The 22,325-nt window shown below is 42.1% G+C and overlaps 1 pseudogene; it reads right to left on the bottom strand.

The window, feature by feature from the left end:
- Positions 1 to 11,600: 11,600 nt before the first annotated feature.
- LOC125519507 (DNA (cytosine-5)-methyltransferase DRM2 pseudogene) lies at positions 11,601 to 18,045 on the bottom strand (annotated as a pseudogene).
- Positions 18,046 to 22,325: the final 4,280 nt, after the last annotated feature.

Below are 22,325 nucleotides of genomic sequence, written 5' to 3' on the forward strand. Positions count from 1 at the left end.
GCACAGAAGAATTATGTTCTTGATGCACCGCTAGGTGACAGACCGATTGCAGGAGTAGATGCAAACGTTATGAACATTTGGCAAGCTCGATATGATGACTACTTAATAGTTTAATGCACCATGCTTTACGGCTTAGAATGGGGGCTTCAAAAACGTTTTGAACGCCACGGAGCATATGAGATGTTTCAAGAGTTGAAATTAGTATTTCAGACTCATGCCCATGTCGAAAAGTATGAGACCTTTGACAAGCATTTTGCCTACAATAATGTTTGCCTGGCTTTATTGAGGGAGGGGCGATCGATGACGGCAGCGCGCCTTCGACTCGCTCCAGTGTTTGTAGTGGTCGCTTGGTGGTCGACGGACCTGGATTTAATTCTTACTTCTAGTGTTCTTTATACTATCTTAACAATTGAAGAATAGATTGAAAGTTTTCTAAAAAAAAGTGCATACAGTCGTGAATACTGCTACGGTACGTCCCACACTGATGTAGTGTAGTGAGAGAATTTTGCAAGTTGGCCATCCTTTTCTTCTGGCGTGCACCTGGCCATGGTCATTTCCCATATCCGATGGCCAACCTTTTGAGCAAGCGACGATCGGAGTTGACCTTCACGTGAGTGCCTTATATATGAGCACCTTGTTCGCCGCCCATTCGGAAGCAGGAAGCCTACTCCCTTATGAACACCGCGTTGGTCGCCCATTCAGACGCATGGACCCACGCGCTCACGCAGCCGACGTCTGATGGCCTGGCGCAACCGAGCAACTTGTTTCGATTTTTATACGGTTTTTATTATTTTTTTAAAAGAAAGATGATCCCCGGTCTCTGTATTTGGGAGATGCATACGGCCATCTTATTGATTATTTTTAAGGATCTTACAAAATAGTACAACAATATGCCTGAACGTGCCATCTTGACAATATCTGCCGCTACTTTAATCCATCTATACCAATATAAAAAGACCCAAAGAGACAGATCCAAACTATCTCGGCCGTCAAATCATCTTATCTAGCGGTTCAAATCGCTCCAATGTTGAGCACCAAACACGTTTAACGCTCTAATTACCCACCACTGCCATTAGTTATAAATACGTTTTGACTCAACGCTATCTTATGAAATCTGCCATGTAATTAATATCCTATCATTCCAGCGAAAAAAGTAATTAATATCTTACCAAATACCAACGTGCAACAGATATATCTTACCTAATATAACGTGCAACTGATATCCTACCTAATATAAACGTGCATTGCACGTACATTATTACTAGTATAATGAAGGGGTACAAGCTGGGCCAAATACCCAGACCTCTCACCTAAGCCTAACATCTAAAGCCGGAGGCCCCGACCGAGCCACATACCGAGTCTGGGTCACAAACCGGTTCGACGTACTCACTTGTGTCGTCGTCGCCGTCTTCCATTGGTCCATCTTCAGAACAGATTGAGGTGCCAACCTTGGTGGTGCCTCCGCCATCGACGCCACCATGACATCAAACGACGACCTCCACCTACGCGAGTCCATCTCCAAGCAACTGACGCAGATCCATGCTAGCATAAGGCCGCACCACCGCCGTCGCCCACCACGCACAAGTGCCACCCAGCCCCAAGGTTCCCAAAGCAGCACCTTCAAGAAGGGAACGACGTCGTGAGCACCGTCGCTGCCCAACAAAGTTAGGGCTTTCGCCCGAGGGACCTAGGGGAATGGGAAGTGAGGGGATCAGTCCATACAGATGCCTTCAAGGAGGGGAACGGCACCCTCAGACGTAGCCGTCGATGTGGCCGGCCATGACCGACCAGGGATTTCGCCTGAACTAGATCCCCACCACCAGCAGCGCCTCCTGTACATCACCGGTGACCCAAGGAAGCGCAGCCCGACGAGACTGGCTCGCACGCCGAACAGGGAGGAGGGAAGGCGCCAGATCGCGCGCACCGGCCACCGCAGAAACCGCTGCCGGCCGCCAACGACCACCGGATCCCATTGCCTGCGTGACCGGGACGCCAGATCCACCGCCCGCATAGCTGCTAGCTAGCCATGCCTTGCCAATGGAGCCGCCGCTCCAGATCGGAGTTCCCCACGCAGAGGCAGGGCCATTGAGGCCCTTGCTAGGTCCGAGAGATATGAGTTTTTATACGGTTGGCATCATATGAAAATGTCACCACACTAGGTCCGACATATGTGAAAATAACACACGATGAAAAAACAAAACAATTCGGTATATAAAGATTTAACTTATCCAAAAGTCCGAACTAATGAAGTGAGATGGTAACATATTTTAACACTCCCACTCACGTTGGATTATTTATTTAATACCGCGTTGGCAGGTCAAGACTTCTTAGCTCGGATACTATATTGAATTCATGCTCCAGTCAATTCATTCAAAAATTCGAACTGATGAAGAAAGATGGGCAATATATTTCAACATAGGCGAAAAGAATAAAAATACTACAATAACTATTGGTTGGGATACTTCAAAGGTAAATAATCTCTATTCCTAATGGAGCAGTTGGTAGTCTCGCTTTCAGGTTTTTTTCGTCCCACCTCCATGGTTTTTTGGTACCTCCTCCCACCTTCACTGGTTATTTTCGTAGATTGTTTTTTCGTCCCCTCCCCCCACTTCATCAGTTTATTTTCGCGTCACCCTCTCACACAACGAAAGAAATCTAAACATCTCAGAACTTTCCATACTGGCGCAAGTTATTTAGTAATGTAGAATCAATCACGAACAATCTCTAAAGATCAATCTACATTAATTAACCTTATCTTAAATCACTCAATCACATTAATTAGGAAACAAATAATTAATTTTTAAAAAATCGCTCAATCACATTAACCTAACCTTAACTCACGGGTGGTAATCAATCTCCAAACAAAGGGGACAATACATCGAGGGAGCAGTAAATAAACTCCCTTTCTTATGACATGTATATGATCTTCCCTCCCCTCTCCGTTGTCGAGCGTTCTTGATTCTCGAGGCCGATGCTTGTGCCGCGTCACTGAGGACGGCGAGGCCGGGTGCCGCGGCACCATGTTGGCCGCGGCCGGTGAAGGCGGCGAAGAAGGGCGGCTTCTCTGGCCGTGGCCGTGGCCCTGGGAGTTGGTGCGGTGGAAACGGCATTTGAAGGACCCGGCGTGGGTGGCCGGCGCGCAGATGCACTTGGAAGCAGGCCCGTGGCCCGCGCCGGACGGCGCCAACGCCGACCCGGGCCACCTCCTCCACGTATTCTTGAAGCTGTGGCTGGCCGATTTACATGAAATTAATTCCTCAGTTATGGTGGTAAATATATAATACACATAATCCATATTGTTATGCACTAGCGTGTGTGTGTGTGTGTGTGAAATAAATGGATTATGGTCCCGTACCCAATAAGATGGATATATGTGTGTGTGTTAGAGAGAGAGAGGGGGGGAGGGGGAGAGAGAGTGAGGAAGATGGAGGGAGAGAGTGTGTGTGTGTGAGGATTTGACGGTAAAAAAGGTGGCAAATGTCACTTGATATGTATGAGAATATTAATATTGAACTCTTACAGTTAGCCCCGTTGCAACGCACGGGCGTTCTTCTAGTAAGAGTAAGTGTTCACATGCATGTACATATGCTCACCCTATGAATGCAAGCACACACATCTTATCTCTATGAGCAACTACAAGATACTCCCTCCGTTTTTTAGTCCGCATATAAAATTTGGTCAAAGTCAAACTTTGTTAACTTTGACTAAGTTTATAGAAAAATATATGAAGATTCATAATATGAAATTAATATTGTTAGATGCATCATGAAATTAATTTTCATACCCTATAGCTTTAATATTGTGGATGTTGATATTTTTTCGATAAATCTCTATTCCTAATGGAGCAGTTGGTAGTCTCGCTTCCAGATTTTTTTCGTCCCACATCCATGGTTTTTTCGTACCTCCTCCCGCCTTTACTGGTTTTTTTTCCGTCCCCCCCCCCACTTCATCGGTTTATTTTCGCGTCACCCTCTCACACAACGAAAGAATCTGAACAGATCAGAACTTTCCATACTGGCGCAAGTTATTTAGTAATGTAGAATCAATCACGAACAATCTCTAAAGATTAAATCTACATTAATTAACCTTACCTTAAATCACTCAATCACATTAATTAGAAAACAAATAATTGATTTTCAGAAAAATCGCTCAATAACATTAACCTTACCTTAACTCACGGATGGTAATCAATCTCCAACCAAAGGAGACAATACATTGAGGGAGCAGTAAATAAACTCCCTTTCTTATGACATGTATATGATCTTTCCTTCCCTCTCCGTTGTCGAGCGTTCTTGATTCTCGAGGCCGATACTTGGGCTGCGTCACTGAGGACGACGAGGTCGGGTGCTGCAGCACCGTGTTGGCCGCGACCGGTGAAGGGGGCGAAGAAGGGCGGCTTCCCTGGCCCTGGCCGTGGTCGTGGTCCTGGGAGTTGGTGCGGTGGAAGCGACATTTGAAGGACGCTGCGTGGGTGGCCTGCGCGCAGACGCACTTGGAAGCGGGCCCGTGGCCCGCGCCGGACGGCGCCAATGCCGACCCGGGCCAGCTCCTCCGCGTATTCTTGGAGCTGTGGCTGGCCGATTTACATGAAATTAATTTTCTCAGTTGTGGTGGTAAATATATAATACACATAATCCATATTGTTATGCACTAGCGTGTGTGTGTGAAATAGATGGATTATGGTCCCGTACCCAATAAGATGGATGTGTGTGTGTGTTAGAGAGAGAGAGGAAGAGGGGGAGAGAGAGTGAGGAAGAGGGAGGGAGAGAGTGTGTGTGAGGATTTGATGGTAAAAAGGTCGCCAATGTCACTTGATATGTATGGGAATATTAATGTTGAACTCTTAAAATTAATGTGGCTCCGTTGCAACGCACGGGCGTTCTTCTAGTGAAGATTAGGATGCAGACTGGCAGTTAATACATAACCCACAATCACGGGCTCTTGGAAATAAACAACATGAGGGTTTTCTGTCCTTGGTACCGGTCATACTTCTAGTACTAGCATCGGTACGAGCGCTCGTGCTCATACCAGCCTCTATTTTCTATTTTGAAAACTTAACTTTTACTAACAGAACGCCCGTGTGTTGCTACGGGCTATGTATATATAAATTAATCAAACAAATGATCAAGGTCGTCTGTAAAGTCAAGGCTCATTTGTTCTCAAAGGTTGAGACGTGTTCGGACATTGAACGAACGCTTAGTAGGCTCTTTAAATTCAATTGTATGGACAGTCCGGGCTCCCCCAAATTTAGACCGTATATGGGGAAGAAATGCGGTTGTTCAGACTATCCCCCATGTTATCTTCAACACATGGGTCCAACACAAACCCCCCTCCCCACAATGTATCGCCCCCTTTTTCTCTCGGACCCTCCCTTTCTCACTCGGTTTCCTGTTTTAGTGGGACATTTCTCGCTGGAGCCTCCTTTAAAATCAAAGGACACCCACCTCACCTTCGTCATGCGTTGCAACAAAGATCGAATATTTCATATTTACTGTATAATAAAGTGGATTAAACTAACACTTACTATTGACATAAAATAATAAATAACTATAGAGATCAGTCTCAAAGGTCCATTCAACTTCGCAAATGCACATTGACATGGGAGGTAAGTGGCAACCTGAAAGTATTCCTAGTCACCAATAAGCTCCACCTCCAGGCTCCAGCCCAGATACCATTCATTGCTAGAAGGGATAATTGATGTTCTTCTCTTCCTCGTCCTTCCCCACATCTTCTACTCCTAGTCTCTTCGCCAACCCATTTCACTGACGCTAACATCAGCGTGTTTGTCAGCGACGCCTCATCTTCTTCTTCTTCCTCCTTCCTCGCCAGTTTTAATTCCCATTCCTACTTATTTTTTATAATAATCTTTGTTTTTTGTTTCGCTTTATATTTTTGGAACACTCTTTCCATCTCCAACACCATGGACCACTTGGTCGCTTTAGTTAATTTTTCCTTCTTATTCGTGGAGCACTCTCCCTTTCAACTATAGCATGAACCACCTCGCCAATCTAGTGTCGTGTTGTACTCATCCGCGAACGTTTCGAAAACTGTCAACATGTGGACATCCTGCAGAGCATGGACGTCATCCATCTTGGTGAATGCTAGGTCATCCATGTCGCGGGCGCATGGTGTCCGTTGTTCATGTTGGCAAGTGGTTCTCGACCATGTCGCTGAGAGCCTGTTGATTGTCCTTGCCGACGAGCGCTTTTAAAATGATTCAACGCAATGAATGGCTTGCTTAATTAATTAATTACACAAATAATTAAAAACCTACCCAATTCTTCGCACGCCTGATTAACTGCCAACCAAATCAACTAATTACCCACCTAATTGGAAAAAATCACTACTTCTAATTATCTATAGGCACAATTAAGTGTCTACCTAAACCATTAATTACATTAATGACTTGGTTTCAAAATTGATTGAGTGGAAAAAAATTCTAATTAAATGGACCTAATTAATTACATACATAATTAACCGTCTAGTTAATTAATTACATTAATGGTTTTATTTCCAAATTGATTCAGCACTCGATTTCCAAAATATTTTCGCATGAATGGCTGCTACGAATGACGGCGACTACCAAGTATTGTAGGACACATTTCCTTAACAAATTTTTGACATTTGAATGGACACACTTGATTTGAGAATGTAGTCTGTGTATCTCTGTGTATTAATGACAAGAAATATAATATGACCGTGTCCACGAACACATGTACGTGGTGGTATGACGAAACGCCTTCCGTCATGGTCATCCTTGACGTCGTGATGCACGCCTTGGCATTCTCGAGTATCAGTCGCGACATCCTCGATGGTGTAGCGCACGACGTCCTCCGTAGGGTGCGCGGATGCGTAAACCCACAAGTAAAAGTTATGTTATTTTGTTGTTTAGGAAACTTGTGACAGTCAATTAATAGTGGAGATAATAATAATGACATAGTACGCAGGATTAGGGCATGTACAATGGTTGATAACATAGTTTTATCTTAGGTCTTGCATGTAATTAAAAGATGACAAAAAAAGATGTCTACAATGGGTCATTTCTTAGCCTTATCTTCATAACTAGTTATTCCTAAAAACATGGTGACACATATTGTGCTAAGATATCATCTCTTGTCTTATCTTAAATAAGAGAAGACAAGCCTTTTTTTATGAGTTCTCTCTCCTCCACCTCATCATTTATCCTACATGGCACTCCTAAGATAGCACCATTGTACATGCCCTTAATGATTTGTTATTGAGGATTATCTTATTTTGTTTTGTAAGTTTATCAAGGAAAATATTACGTCTATATTTTAGGAAGGTAATCTCAAATATATGGTGTGAGTTCGAAATTCTTAATTACCTATTTATTTACGTGATTGGAATGAATCAGAACCTACCAAAATAAGCACGAAACAAGATATCTCCTTCAATAAGATTTGGGTTTCTAATGGAAAGGAGAAAAACCAGTTGGTGGGGGTGGTGGGAGGTGGCGAATAAAAACCAGACGAAAATAAACCATACCAGGCTACCAACTTCTTCATTAGGAGTAGAGATATCGTGGGTTCCGTTTGGTACAGGCCACGCTATGAGCACTTGTGTTTGTACCATGTTCATTCTTCTCTTCTAGAGACTCCAAGGACACATAAAAGGGGTGGTACGATGTGCGGATGCTCGTACCACCACCCACCGTCTTCTCCTATGTGACGCCTCGAACAATGATTTTTCTTCCAAAAGTTTTCCAAGGACCAGAAATATTAGTCCCATATCCAAACTAAGCATATATGTTTTGCGAATTGTTCTACAAGAACCGCGTTTGGATAGCTCACCTGGCTTCCTGGCCGAGTGGCCAGCTCCGCGGCTTTTTTCGGCTGTTTGTATGCACTAGGTTGGGTTATGCCGGGCAACTCTCCTGCCCTGTTTGTATAGCTCACCTGGCTTCCTGGCCGAGTGGCCGGCTCCGCGGCTTTTTTCGGCTGTTTGTATGCACTAGGTCGGGTTGTTGGTTCTGACCACTTTTGTTGTGTCCTCCGTGGCCGGTTAGCTAGTTATTGGATAGGCTGGCTCCCAGTTTGTTCGTGTCAGCGCCCTGCTGCTCGGTTCGTGCAGTTTTGAGTTGCCTTCATTAGCATGGGGTATGGTCCTTAACAGACTACCCTAGGAAAGGATAGGTCTGACACGATACAATATGTGCATGGTCATTGGTATCGCATTTTGTAGATAATTTTGTAAATTAAACTCCTTCATATTCCCTTTTGGTTGCATTTCTTGATAATGCCCTTGAGGGATAATTCATTAAATGAACATTTTCTATACGTGCCGCCCATAGGTTTCTTAGCTTCCGGGCTGAAGTTGGTTACTCACAAGTTGCTTGGCCTCTTGGTTGTAGTTAGTCTCTGGACGCGCGCGCGCATGGTAGCCAACAATTTAGAAGGCTCTAACCTAACCGATTTCTTGGTTGCATCGAACTCATATGTGTGCATTGTACTTTGCGCAAAGATACACGCCTCGGTGGATCAACGATGGTGTTTATTCCCTTTTTTATTCCGCACTGTTCTCCCCTCGCCCCCAAACCAACGTTACAGAGTTCCTTAGACCTTGACAATATCGTATGCCAATATACCATATGGTTACTCTAGGGTTACCGAATGTCACTCCATAACTAGATGTGAATAGAAGTAACTTCCGAGAATACCAGGAATGTATGTCTAGGTATTGATAGTTCGAGACTGGGATTTGCTACTCTAACGATAGAGAGATACTCTCTGGGTCCACTCAGTGTAATGGTATCGTTACCATCTTCCCTGTCATGTGTGATGAACATCACATGGATACCATAATAGGGATATGAGTAAAGAGAACAAAAATGGTAACGAGGATAACTGGTATAGTGATCAAGGAGTTGATAATGTGGAAATTGAAAATATCTCACCTCGGTTTATGTAACATATCACGAAGCAAAGGGAGTGGTATCTAGCAACAAAAGGTTCGCTCAAGAACTTCTCGAATATGCGAGAGTTAGCAACGGTGTCCAGATCCCGCTATTAGTTATGGACCAGAAAGTGTTACGCGCCATGTCCACTTGTTTCCAAACCTGTAGGGTCACACGTTTGACAACTAGTAATTATAATAACTGGAGAACGAGAGAATGAACACCGAAAGTGTTTTGGATGGATCCAAAAGTGTTCCAAATGGTCCCAGAAGGGCTTCAGAAATTCTAGAAAGGTATAATATGGTTTCAATCAATCTATATATGGAAAGTGTTTCAAGGTTCTGGAAACTTCCAGAAAATTCAGGATTTATTTATGGAAGAAGTCCCTCTTGGTCGGCAGTCCCTAGTGGGCTGTTTGGGACCAAAGTGCCCCCCCCCCCATTAGATGGCATGGGGTGGCCGAATTGGACAAGGAGGGGATTCCTTCCCTCTTTGGTTCGGCCAAACCAGGAGGATACTTCTTCTCCTCCTTGTTGCACATCCTCCCCCCTCCACCTATAAATATTTGGGGAGATACCCACCAAGAGGCACATCAATTCTAAGGGACTAGCGACACACTCATCCGAGTCAAATTGGTCTAAAGTTTATAATCCTAATTAGATGGCTCTAATCTCAATCTAGTTGGTATGTTAGATTGGTCTCCTGATTAGACGGAGGGTGCTAGGCTCTCCCCTCTCTAGTTTTTGTGGAGTTCTTCTTCCTATCCATCAGAGTGCTTCCGGAGTACTACTACGGAAGGTGTGGATACCTCAGAGGGGTCGTCTCCTTTCACTCTCGATCGGCGATTTGCCTCAGAAACATTCTCACGGCTGGGAGGTATAACCTAGTTGTGGGCTTTGGCTTGCTTCACCAATAGCCTACACTGCTTCGGCTCATTTGCTTGTCATCGAGATCACCATTACCTGCGATCTTCATAATGTTCTTGCGTATGATTGTGTATAATAATTTTTTTCGCCGTGTAGCATGTTCCCCTACAAATCCCATGGACTAAATCCCCGTCCTCGTCATCGTGCTCATGGTCGACTGGAGGATGGCCACCTCATCTTCCACAACTCCACAAGTACCCTGAGGTTGCTAGCAATAGATCATTGGCTAGCAACTCAACTAGTACCCCTATGGTGAGAGAGTGTTACATGGTTGTTTGAGAAGAATTAGAAGGAGATGAGGGGAGATACATGAAGGCAACAATCACAGAGGACCACACCCGCCAACAATTTTGATGAAATGGTATGGAGGAGAAGAGGAGGAGGTTGACGATGAAGAAGAAAAGGAGGACCAAGTTGCATAATTTTTAGACCAATACATGGCCATGTGGGAGCCGTACATAACCGTAGCTATATTCATCACTTTATGTATACATATTTTCATGTATATAAGGATTTTACTAAGAACTTTATGAGTTTGAGGACGGTTTTATAACACGCCAACAAGTAGAGGTACCATATCTATAATTTACTCAAGAAAATTATGGCAGGGAGTTAAAGCCCATGATTTGGGGAGATATCCTAAATCCTAATAGTATTTGGGAAGATATTCGACGATATGTGTGACTTGGAAAGATAGAAGAATAAAATCTTCCCAAATTTCTGCCATAATAAGCAAAATTTCTCTTGTGGATATCCTTCCAATTCATGGGCTTTAATTACCTTCCATAATACGCACCTTGGTCTAAAGCATATAGGGGCAGAGTAGAGCCGTCCTTCTCGCCTCCTTCGCATCCACTTTCCATTGCTTGCCTCTTCCTCCTTATCGCTTCAGTATTGCGACTTCCACTATGCCTCGTGCTTTACTCCACATCCATTGTTTTTGTTGTCGCCGTCATCATACTCTCTTCTGCAGACCTGCCTTCGCCATTCCCAGTGCTCACGTCCTCCTCCTATTCCTCTTAACTAGGGAGAGATATATACAAATGGTCAGAGGGGACGCATCTTCTTAGGTCAATAATTCTAGTAGGTTTTCCCTACTTCCTTTGTTTGTGAAAGCTTTGGGCCGCTTGATTCAAAGGATATTTTATGGAGAAATATAATACTTGATAATTTTTATGAAAGGATTGACTTTCATTGGATTTCTCCTAAGAATTATTTGTATATGTAAAATTTCTATTGAATCGAAAAGTCATGGTGGTTGCCCGACATAATCAGCCTCATTCGGAAAGTCATGGTGAGGTTGGTAATGGAACCTGGATGATGATGGATCATCTATAAAGAACATGGATCATGATGGATCGTCCAAGCTGGTATGACATGTAGTAATTGATTGAAAATTTAGTCTTCAAGCATACAAGCTAGCCACGGATTGTTATTATATTATTATTATGATAATTATGTGATATTTGTCCATCCAATTGTCAAAGGATTCTGATGAGTTGGACAATGGAGAAGCACCATCCACTTCATTGGGTGAGGGATATGTATTAATGGGTTTCCCAAAAGAGATGGCCATGAAGACATTAAGGTGATTGATAATACTGGAACTAATTAATTTCATTTCATTCGTTATGTGTGTTTTTGCACCTTCTGTTTCAACCAAGCTTTTATGCTTTTATGCCACAATGAGCAATTGCATTGTTGGAGATACTTCTCACACAAAATGTATTTTTCCATGTGACCTTGCTACATGGTTTACCTTATGGTGCTATTGATAGAACATTAACACAACAGTGAAACATACCCTTCAACACCGACAAGTGGTAAGCAAATGTGTCAACTTGAAATGAATTGCCAAGAGACTTCCAGGATGTCGTGCTGAGTCCCCTTGTGTGGTCCCTTGGGAAACAGAGTTGGTATTCCACCTCATCTGCCTCCAAAGAGGTAACCTTGTCCTTTCCAACCCATACAAGGTTGCATTTTCTAAACTCATCCATGACATACTTTTTAACACATCGAGATGGTGGATTTCTTAAGCTTGGGGGATCAAGCTGGATTATTTATATTTATTTCGCACTTGCCACACATGTCTACAAGAAGTTGACTTAATTTCTCGTGTCCCAGGAAAGCCACCACTTCAGATAATAATCAATGCCTCAATATGGTCTTTGGAGGGAGAGGCAGGATAGCAAATTTATTCTCAATTGGCAAATTACGGATACATCTTCTTCTTCTAGCAACTACACACATGTTCTTAGACTCCACATACTCTTGTTCAATGTCATAAAATAATCTTGAAAGTGTTTCCCATGCACCTTTTGTAGCTAGTGCCACATTTTATAATATAATAAAGGTGGCTGAATAGATTGTTGAGGAAGCCCTCTATTCCTTACTCTTAACCAATCACTATGGAGGTTAAATCTAGCCATTGGTTTTGGGAGAGGCATATCATCATGGCTATCAAAATTACACTATAATACGGTGAAAACTAACTGGAGAGGGGCTCGATGACGGCAATGATGGTTTTTAGAATGGAGACAGGAAGAAGACGATGGATAATAAATAGTTCGTGTACACAACAACATAGACCAGCGGGAAACCAGAAGGGTAGATTTAAATGAGCCACACAAATATGTCAGATATAGCGGTATGATCACTGATAACCTTCGATCATTGACCGGTCATTTCTAGAGTCGTCTGTGATAAAAATTCCAACTGAGCCCCAAAAGACATATCACTGACACTTTCGGAGTGGCCGGTCAGTGCTAAGGCCCATCACAGACGTGTGGTCATGGGGCGGTCAGTGATGAGGGGTCAATGTTATTCGGATTTGTAGTTGTGTCGACCCTCCTAGGATAGTAGCCATGATGATACGCCTCTCCCAAACAAATGGCTTGATTTAACCTACCTAGTGATAGGGTTCATATAGTGAATACATGGCTTCCTAACCAAGCTATTATCCAACCTTTCTTCTACGATGTGACACTAGCTTGAAAAGGTGTATGAGAATTTTTTTCAAGATTCTTGTATGACAATGAGCTAGGATTTGTGGATTATAATCCCTTGTGTGCAACTAATTGAAAAATAGGATATATCCATAATTTGCCAGTTCATAATGGATTTCCTCTCTTGCCTCTCCCTCCACAAACCATATTTGAGGCCTTTCCTCATTATATGAAGTTGTGGCCTTCTAGTGACCCAAGAAGTTAAATCAATTCCTTGTATACATGTGTGGCACATGCGAATTAAATAGAAAGAATCCATTGTCCTCTTGCAAGCTTAAGAAATCCACCATCTCTAAGTGTTCAAAATATGTCATGGATGAGTGCGGAAAATAGAACCTTGTATGGGTTGGACATAACAAGGTTACCCCTTTGGAGCTAGATGAGGTGGAATACCTACTCGATTTACCAAGGGAGCACACAAGGGGAGTTAGCACTACCTCGAGGAACAAATCTCTTGGCCATTCATACCAAGTTGATGAAGTTGCTTACCACTTGTCGGTGTTGAAGGATATGTTTACCAGTTGAAGGAGGAGAGGTAACTCTACATAGGATTTGGATCCACATGAGCACTACTAGGGAAAACTCTATCAGCAACGCGGGTTTTTGGTCTAGTAGTAGTGCGGGTATGTGCTCAACTAGTAGGGTGCTACAGCTAAACTTTAGCAGTAGCGCGGCTCCTGCACGCACTACTGCTAACTCAGATTGTAGTAGCATTTTCTCTAGCCAACGCTACTGATAGTTACTAGTAGCGCGCTTAGGACCCGCACTACTACTACTCGTTTGTATTCCATTTCTCGGTTGTTTTACAGTGTCCTTACACACTGTTATAAAATTTTGCATATAGCGGCAATTTAGAGATTGTTATATCATTATGATCATGATGACTTATTATATCTGTGGGTGAAAGAAACATTGATTAGATTCAAGTGGATGGATCCAAAGGGACCAAGTTTGGATTAGTAGTACTTTGGATCTGCACCATGTTGCCTCCACTTGAATCTAATCCACGTTTCTTTCACCGACTGATATAGTAACTCATCATGACCATAATGATATAACAACTTAGCATCATCATCACAATAATAACTCATCATCATTATCATAATAATAAGTCATACTCATCACCATCATAGTCATCTAACAAGTAATCATTCTAGTACATCACTCATCATCATCATAATAATAACAACTCCTCCTCATCATCATAGTCATAACCAACACTAATTAATTGCTCTTAGCACATGAAAAGTACTAGCTAGGACGTGTGATACGTCTCCAATGTATCTATAATTTTTTTATTGTTCCATGCTATTATAGTATCAATCTTGGATGTTTATTATGCAATTATGTATCTTTTTTGGAACTAACCTATTAACCTAGTGCCAGGTGCTAGTTGCTGTTTTTTTGCCCGGTTTTGGTTTTCTAGAATATTCGTACCAAAAGAAGTCCAATTGCCATGAAACTTTTTGGAGATTCTTTTCTAGACAAAAGAGACCCTAGAAGGTTCGGAAGGAGACCAGAAGATGAAGGAGTAGCCCACAAGGCACCAGGGCATGCCTTGGTGTGTTGTGGGGCCCATGTTCATCTATTTGACCTAATTTCACCTCTATAAATTCTCTAAAATCGGGAAACCAACAGAGAGCCAGCCAAAAACCCTTTTCCACTGCCACAAGTTCCTGTTCTCAAGAGATCCCATATGCGGCCTTTTCTGTCACTTTGCCGGAGGGGATTCAACAATGAAGGGGTTCTACATAAACCTTGCTCCTCCTCCGATGATGTGTGCTTTGTTTACCACAGACCTACAAGTCCATAACTAGTAGCTAGATGGCTTCTTCTCTCTCTTTGAACTTCAATACAATGTTCTCCTTGATGTTCTTGGAGATCTATTTGATGTAATCACTTTTTGTGGTGTGTTTGTTGGCATCCGATGAATTGTGAGTTTATGATCGAATTATCTATGAATATTATTTGAGTCTTTTCTGAACTCTTTTATGCATGATTATTATAGCTTTGTATTTCTCACCGATCTATTCATTTGGTTTGGCCAACTAGATTGATTTTGCTTGCAATAGGAGAGGTGCTTTGTGATGGGTTTGATCTTGCGGTGCTCAATCCTAGTGACAGAATGGGACGTGACATGTATTTGTATCATTTCCATTAAGGATAAAAAGATGAGGTTTATTCATGCGTGAGTTTACTTTGCCTACATCATTTCATCTTGCTTAAGGCGTTACTCTGTTCTTTATGAACTTAATAATCTAGATGCATGTTGGATTGTGGTCGATGTGTGGAGTAATAGTAGTAGATGTAGGCAGGAGTCTGATACATCTCCAAAGTATCTTTAATTTTTGATTGCTCCATGCTATTATATTATCTATTTTGGATGTTAATGGGCTTATTTTTACACTTTTATATCATTTTTGGGACTAACCTATTAACCGGAGGCCCAACCCAAATTGCTGTTTTTTTGCCTATTTTAGTGTTTCGCCAAAAAGAAATATCAAACGGAGTCCAAACGGAATGAAACCTTCGGGAGCGTGATTTTTGGAACAAACGTGATCCGGGAGACTTGGAGTGGACGTCAAGCAATCAACAAGGTGGCCACGAGGCAGGGGGCGCGCCCACCCCCCTGGGCACGCCCTCCACCCTCGTGGGCCCCTCATTGCTCCACCGACGTACATCTTCCTCCTATATATATCCACGTACCCTGCAAACATCCGGGAGCACCACGAAAACCTAATTCCATCGCCGCAACCTTCTGTACCCAAGAGATCCCATCTTGGGGCCTTTTCCGGAGCTCCTCCGGAGGGGGCATTGATCACGGAGGGCCTCTACATCAACTCCATGGCCCCTCCGATGATGTGTGAGTAGTTTACTTCAGACCTTCGGGTCCATAGCTACTAGCTAGATGGCTTCTTCTCTCTCTTTGGATCTCAATACAAAGTTCTCTTCGATTCTCTTGGAGATCTATTCAATGTAATCTTCTTTTGCGGTGTGTTTGTCGAGATCCGATGAATTGTGGGTTTATGATCAAGTTTATCTATGAACAATATTTGAATCTCCTCTGAATTCTTTTATGTATGATTGGTTTATCTTTGCAAGTCTTTTCGAATTATTAGTTTGGTTTGGCTTACTAGATTGATCTTTCTTGCAATGGGAGAAGTGCTTAGCTTTGGGTTCAATCTTGCAGTGCTCGATCCAGTGACAGAAAGGGAAACGACACATATTGTATTGTTGCCATCGAGGATAAGAAAATGGGGTTTACATCATATTGCATGAGTTTATCCCTCCACATCATGTCATCTTGCTTATGTCGTTACTCCGTTCTTATGAACTTAATACTCTAGATGCATGCTGGATAGCGGTCGATGTGTGGAGTAATAGTAGTAGATGCAGAATCCTTTCGGTCTACTTGTCACGGGCGTGATGCCTGTATACATGATCATGCCTAGATATTCTCATAATTATTCGCTTTTCTATTAATTGCTCGACAGTAATTTGTTCACCCACCGTAATACTTATGCTATCTTGAGAGAAGCCACTAGTGAAACCTATGGCCCCGCTGGTCTATTCTCCATCATACAAGTTTCCCATCTACTTTATTTTGCAATCTTTACTTTCAATCTATATCATAAAAACAACAAAAATATTTATCTTATTACTATCGTCTCTATCAGATCTCACTCTTGCAAGTGGTCGTGAAGGGATTGACAACCCCTTATCGCGTTGGTTGCGAGGTTCTTATTTGTGTGTGTAGGTACGAGGTGACTCGCGCGTGGTCTCCTACTGGATTGATACCTTGGTTCTTAAAAACTGATGGAAATACTTACGCTGCTTTACTGCATCACCCTTTCCTCTTCAAGGGAAAATCAACGCAGTGCTCAAGAGGTAGCAGAGTCGGTCTACTTGTTTCAGAAGTGATTCCTATATACATGAGCATTTCCTTAGATATCGTGATGATTATTCGATTTTCTATCAATTGCCCAACATTAATTTGTTTACCCACCATATGCTATCTTCAAGAGAGAAGCCTCCGGTGAAAACTATGGCCCCGGGGTCTATCTAAATCATATATTAAAAATCGAAAAATATATTGCTGCACTTTTATTTACGTTATTTTATTTTGTATTTTATCTATCTATCTATCACTACGAGATTTGATCCTTGCAATTAATTGCCAAGGTATTAACAACCACTTGTTTGTGTTGGGTGCAAATATTTATTATTTTGTGTGTAGGTGCTGCTAATGAGGTGTTATGTGATTCTCCTACTAGATTGATAATCTTGGTTTCTAACCAAAGGAAATACTTATCTCTACTATACTGCATCATCCTCTCCTCTTTGGGGAAATCCTAACGCACCTCACAAGTAGCAACTTGCTACACTCTCTAAGGTAAAATAGCATAATACAAGATAACTCTTGACTCTCCATTATGGAGAATGGAGATCAACCTGTCTCCAATTTGTGGGCTTCACACCATGTTGCCTCCAAGTAGCTCCATGCGATCATTCATTACTTTTCTTCAACCTTTGATTGTGAGGTCTTCATCTCTTCGAGAAATCGTGTATGCACAGCGGAGAACCGTAGGCAAACTCGGCTATAAGCTAATAATACCAATGTCACCTTTCATATGCATCAAATGAGGCACACAATCCTTCGGGATTTTCTGTTGAAGAACATAATAATAACGTAGTTAGCAATGTAGTTTAGCTTTAGAAGAACTAGCAAAGTGGCCCGCTCTTCGCGTAGGCTAGTACTTAATACAGTTAGATTCAAATTAGTTCATATTTGCCAGTTCTTTGGCTTGGTCATGAAGTGGTGATTTTAAGGATATAAACCCTTTAATGCTTTGGGGAAATATCTGAAGGCTATGGTGTCGCTGGTTTTTTTAGTGCTATGCGCTCTTAGGGCATCTCCAACAGTTGTAAGATAGGTGTTGGTAAATTTGCCACATAGGACATAGTGATGATGTGGCATGTGTTAAATGTGGAAAGAGAGTAAAGTTGTATGTAGATTAACCAACAACCTTTGCACAAGCTCCAATGTGAAGTAGAGAGCAACCACATTTATTTTTTCATCATCTATTGGATAGCTTGGATACAACCCATTGGAGTAGATGTATGATAGCTTATTGGTTGATGATATGGACATTTTACCAACAAGACTAACATACAACCTGTTGGAGATGCCCTTAACCATTGGTTTACCTAATGCGGATGGAGCTGATTTTTTAGTGCTACGTGCTCTTAACCACTGTTTTAACTAATGCGGCTGCAGTGATGTATACATGGTGTGCGGCTGGCTTGACAATACCGTTGAGGTGTATTAAAGATTCTTATTTTTAGTATATAGTGTTTTCCCCAGAAGTATCATATGCATCAAATTTGCATGAATATGGGTGATTTTGTAATGATTTTATATTTTTCTTAATATTCCCATGAATTATATGTTAGCATAGATTTATTTAAAATAAATGCATCACCAAAAATTACACAATTTACGCTAAATTGTACGTATATACACTATACTGTTTTCCTTAGATGTGTACACTAATCATAGGTGTTTTAAGAAAAATCATAGCTGGTTTTTAGAACAATTCATAGCTGATTATTTCTGTTGTTTGTAGTAAAATAATTTTTTTGTACTTGAATGATTAGTTGAGCTTTTAGCATAGACTCACGCGGATGCACACAACGTTCATGCATTTCTCACACCTTCACACTGACGCTGGTCTTTCCCAATCCCCTTTGCCACATTTGTCCTTATCTTACTTTCTCAGTTGACTCTTGAGTTGCTGCCGTCGGCTGATGCCCAGCTACTCATAGAGCAAAGACACCGAACTTCTATCCGTTGACTCCCAGATGGATACCACCGGCTAATGTCCAGCTACGCAAAGAGCAATGTTGGTGTTTTTGCTGATTCGTTGTGCATGGATGTCATGTTCCGTAGCCAGCTTAGATCCCGATTGAGTTCATCCTAAAGAAGCGGATCTGGAATTGATCCCTTGAACATAGGTTTTTCTTTATACAAAAATAGATTGGGATTCAATAGTTTTTTTTTGTAGCTAGGCGGCGGCGAAGAGACCTCGGATCCCAAAGCAATACCGGCACCGCTAGTGCAGAGACTCATTGTGATGGCCACTACGTGAAGTCGAGGACATTGGGGACGGCCGTTGCGTGTGTTTTCATTTTCTTAGGGGCGGCAACTATGATCTGTATTCTAGGATTGAGCCACACGTATGGTTGGATAGCTTTAGTTTTTTTCTTTCTTACTAGTAAATGCGCACATGCAATGCACGTTAATATTTAGGCAATATATTAATTGCACGCGGATATTAGGTATGCTATTATTTGTGTGTTAATTCTGTGATTAGTGTAATATTTGGCATGCTATTAATTGCACGTTAAACACGTTTAACGCTCGCCACTAGAGCAGTCTAGGTCGTTGGATTGACTTGGTTCGATGGCCGAGATCAGTTGGATCTGCCTCTTTGGGTTTTTTTACATTGGTATAGATAAAGGAATATTTTCACGTAATCTTTTTCTTTAAGTGCATGTAATCTTTATTTTGGGATGGACCCACACGTACAGGCTAAGGATAACTGCATTTTTTTGTTCCTTTTGAGATTGAGCCATCTGAGATCTAACCAATTAAGTATGTCTTTTAACTTAGGAAAACGATTCAGATCAGACGGCCAATCCAGCGCGAGCATCCGCCGCCTCTCCCGTGCGATGTGCGTGTTGCGTGGGACCCGTCCATCATTATCTGTATGGAGTAGTTCCCTTCATCTTTATCTCACCCACACCAACCGCTCAACCTTTTCCTTTCTTCCATGGCGTTTTGTCTCTCTCAAGCCTTCTCTCAATCTCCTACCCAAATCTCCTACTAGATAATGTTGTTTTTTGCAGCTAGTGTGTGGTTCAGGGAACTGCGACTGCATGCAAGACCTCATCCATGCCGCCCCTGACCATCACCGGCCGTGCGAATAGCGACGGTGTTGTCAGCAACGGCGGCAGTGTTTCTGAAACATCATCTTTGTTGCAATTTTTTCTGCAATATCCTGTGTGTTGCAAAAGCTCCTTCTTCAATAACATGGCAAAAGAATTCTACAACAAAATCTCTGGTGCGAAAAAATTCTGCAACAAGGCTTGTGTTGCAATAATGGAGGACATTGCTAGTTGCAAAAAATAAAATCTGCAACAAGATCTCGGTTGCAAAAAAATTCCGCAACAAGGCTTGTGTTGCAATAATGGAGGGTGTAAAAAAATGTGCAACAAGGCATGCGTTGCAATAATGGAGAGCGATGCTGGTTGCAAAATATTTCCGCAACAATGCTTGTGTTGCAATAATGGAGAGTGCCGCTGGCCACTCGATGCACCAGATCCAATGGCTGGCGACCCGACCGATCTTTTAAAACGATCTGCCAGCGGACGCGTAGCTGCCCCCCTTTAAGTTATGGGTCCATCAAATTAATGACTCAATATTTCTAAGGCGACTACTACGCGTCCGCCGGCGGATCTTTCTATCTTTCTAAAAGATCTGCCGGCTCGAGAGCCGTTGGATTTGATACAATAGTTCAGCTAAACATCTTTCTTTACTTCGCAACAAAGGACTTGTTGCAGAAACATTTGCAACAAGGGGTATGTTGCGGGTTTTTCTGCAACATAGGTTGTATTGTGGGAATTTTTTTGCAACATGTGTCATGTTGCAGGAATTTTTTTTTTTGCAACATGGCTCGTGTTGCAGAAAAAAATTGTTCTCCCTAATGCGAGCCGCAAAAGTATCTAGCCGCTGGCCGGTTTGCAACAAAGGGCTAGTTGCGGAATCCCTTTCTGAAACAATGGATCAGTTGCAGAAAGTTGGCACATATAGGTTAGCTTTCCACCGTTGATTAAGAGTCCATCCGACGGGCATAGAGACGGCGGACGCTCGCACAAAATCGATCGGTTGAAGGGAATCTTTTCCCTATTTCTAATTATTATGGTAATTTTCATCTTATTTCTCTTTTTTTTGATTAATTCGCCGAGCACTTTTTTATATGTAATAGATAGATGCACAATCCAGTTCTATATGCGGTGTCTAAATTGAACTCAACCTGGACATGAGCCTGTTTTATTTTTGTTCCGGACAGAACGTTATGTAGTTTGCTTTTCTGGACGTAGTTTACTTTTTTTTTCTTTCATTTGTTTTATTTGTGTACGTGACTTTTGATTCAAAACATTAGGCAGGGTATGTGACTTTTATTCCAAAGAATTAGGCATGATTTTGGGCCACACGTATAGGCGAAGGATAGCTCCAGTTTTTTTTTCAGTTTTTTCTTGTTGAGATGGAGCGGTCTTAGATCTTATCAACTAATTATGTCTTTTAAATTATGGTTCCAGCAAATCAACGACCGGTTGTTTCTAATTATTATGGTAATTTTTTTACATATTCGTGAAGCTACCTTTTTTATGGGTGTGCGTGAAGCTAACTTGATTGCAGTTGGCCAGTTGCGGTTGATGGGCCTTTGTTTTTACGTTGAGGCTGATCGGTCTTTTTGTTATGGAATGACTTGGTCGCTGGTCAACTTTCTATTTGACGTGATCAATCTTTTTTTTGAGGGAATGGGGACCGATTGATCTAGCACAATGCTTAAAACGTTTCATGGTTTCACGTAACAAAAGTTAGCTACATTTTTTTTCTTTTTGAGGTGAAGCTCTCTTGGGTCTAATAATCCATTAATTACATACGTACAGGCCATGGACAGCTGCAGTATTTTTTCACTTTTGATCTAACGGTACAGGGTTTATCTGCAGCATTTTTCTTTTTGAGAAGGCTTACGGCGGATGTAGTTTTTTTTTTCCTTTTGAGATGGGGAGTTATGTACGCACATGCTTATGGTAGCTGTAGTTTTTTTTTTCTTTTTGTGATGGGAACTCTTAGAACTAATCCATTAATTACGGCTTTTAAGTTACCTGAAATCTTAAAAGTGCACGCGCGCTCGTTGGAGAGAATGAGCGGCCGCTTTGTCACTCGCATGCATACATGCATGTATTGTCTGCTAGTGCATGTGACTACTAGCATAAAATGCGGTTAGACTGGTCACATATGACGAAAAACAGATCCACGTCTATTTATTTTAGGTTTTTCAAAATTTTAAAAAATCATATCTTTCAAACCATGCGTCGGAATTTAGATCCGTCTTCACTGTTGGATTTCTCGTGACGAGATCTTTGAAACTAGATCCCACATGGGTGTGTTTCGACGAAACTTTTTCGATGCCAACTTTCATGCTATATGGTGCAACTAGTCTACTGTCCCGACCAACTACCTAGTAGTCGTTGTGCAACCTTCCTCCCTACTTGTAGATGCGTAGTTTTTCACTGTTGGCACACCCTACCCCCACCTCCCCTGCAAGGGATGTGTGCAACTTAGTCTATTGTTCAAGCCAACTGCCTATTAGTGAATGTGCAACTCCCTACGCTCTCTATTTGTGGACC

Source organism: Triticum urartu, chromosome 7A (genome assembly GCF_056163025.1).
Source record: "Triticum urartu cultivar PI428250 chromosome 7A, HENAU_Tu73, whole genome shotgun sequence".
Lineage (NCBI taxonomy): Eukaryota > Viridiplantae > Streptophyta > Magnoliopsida > Poales > Poaceae > Triticum > Triticum urartu.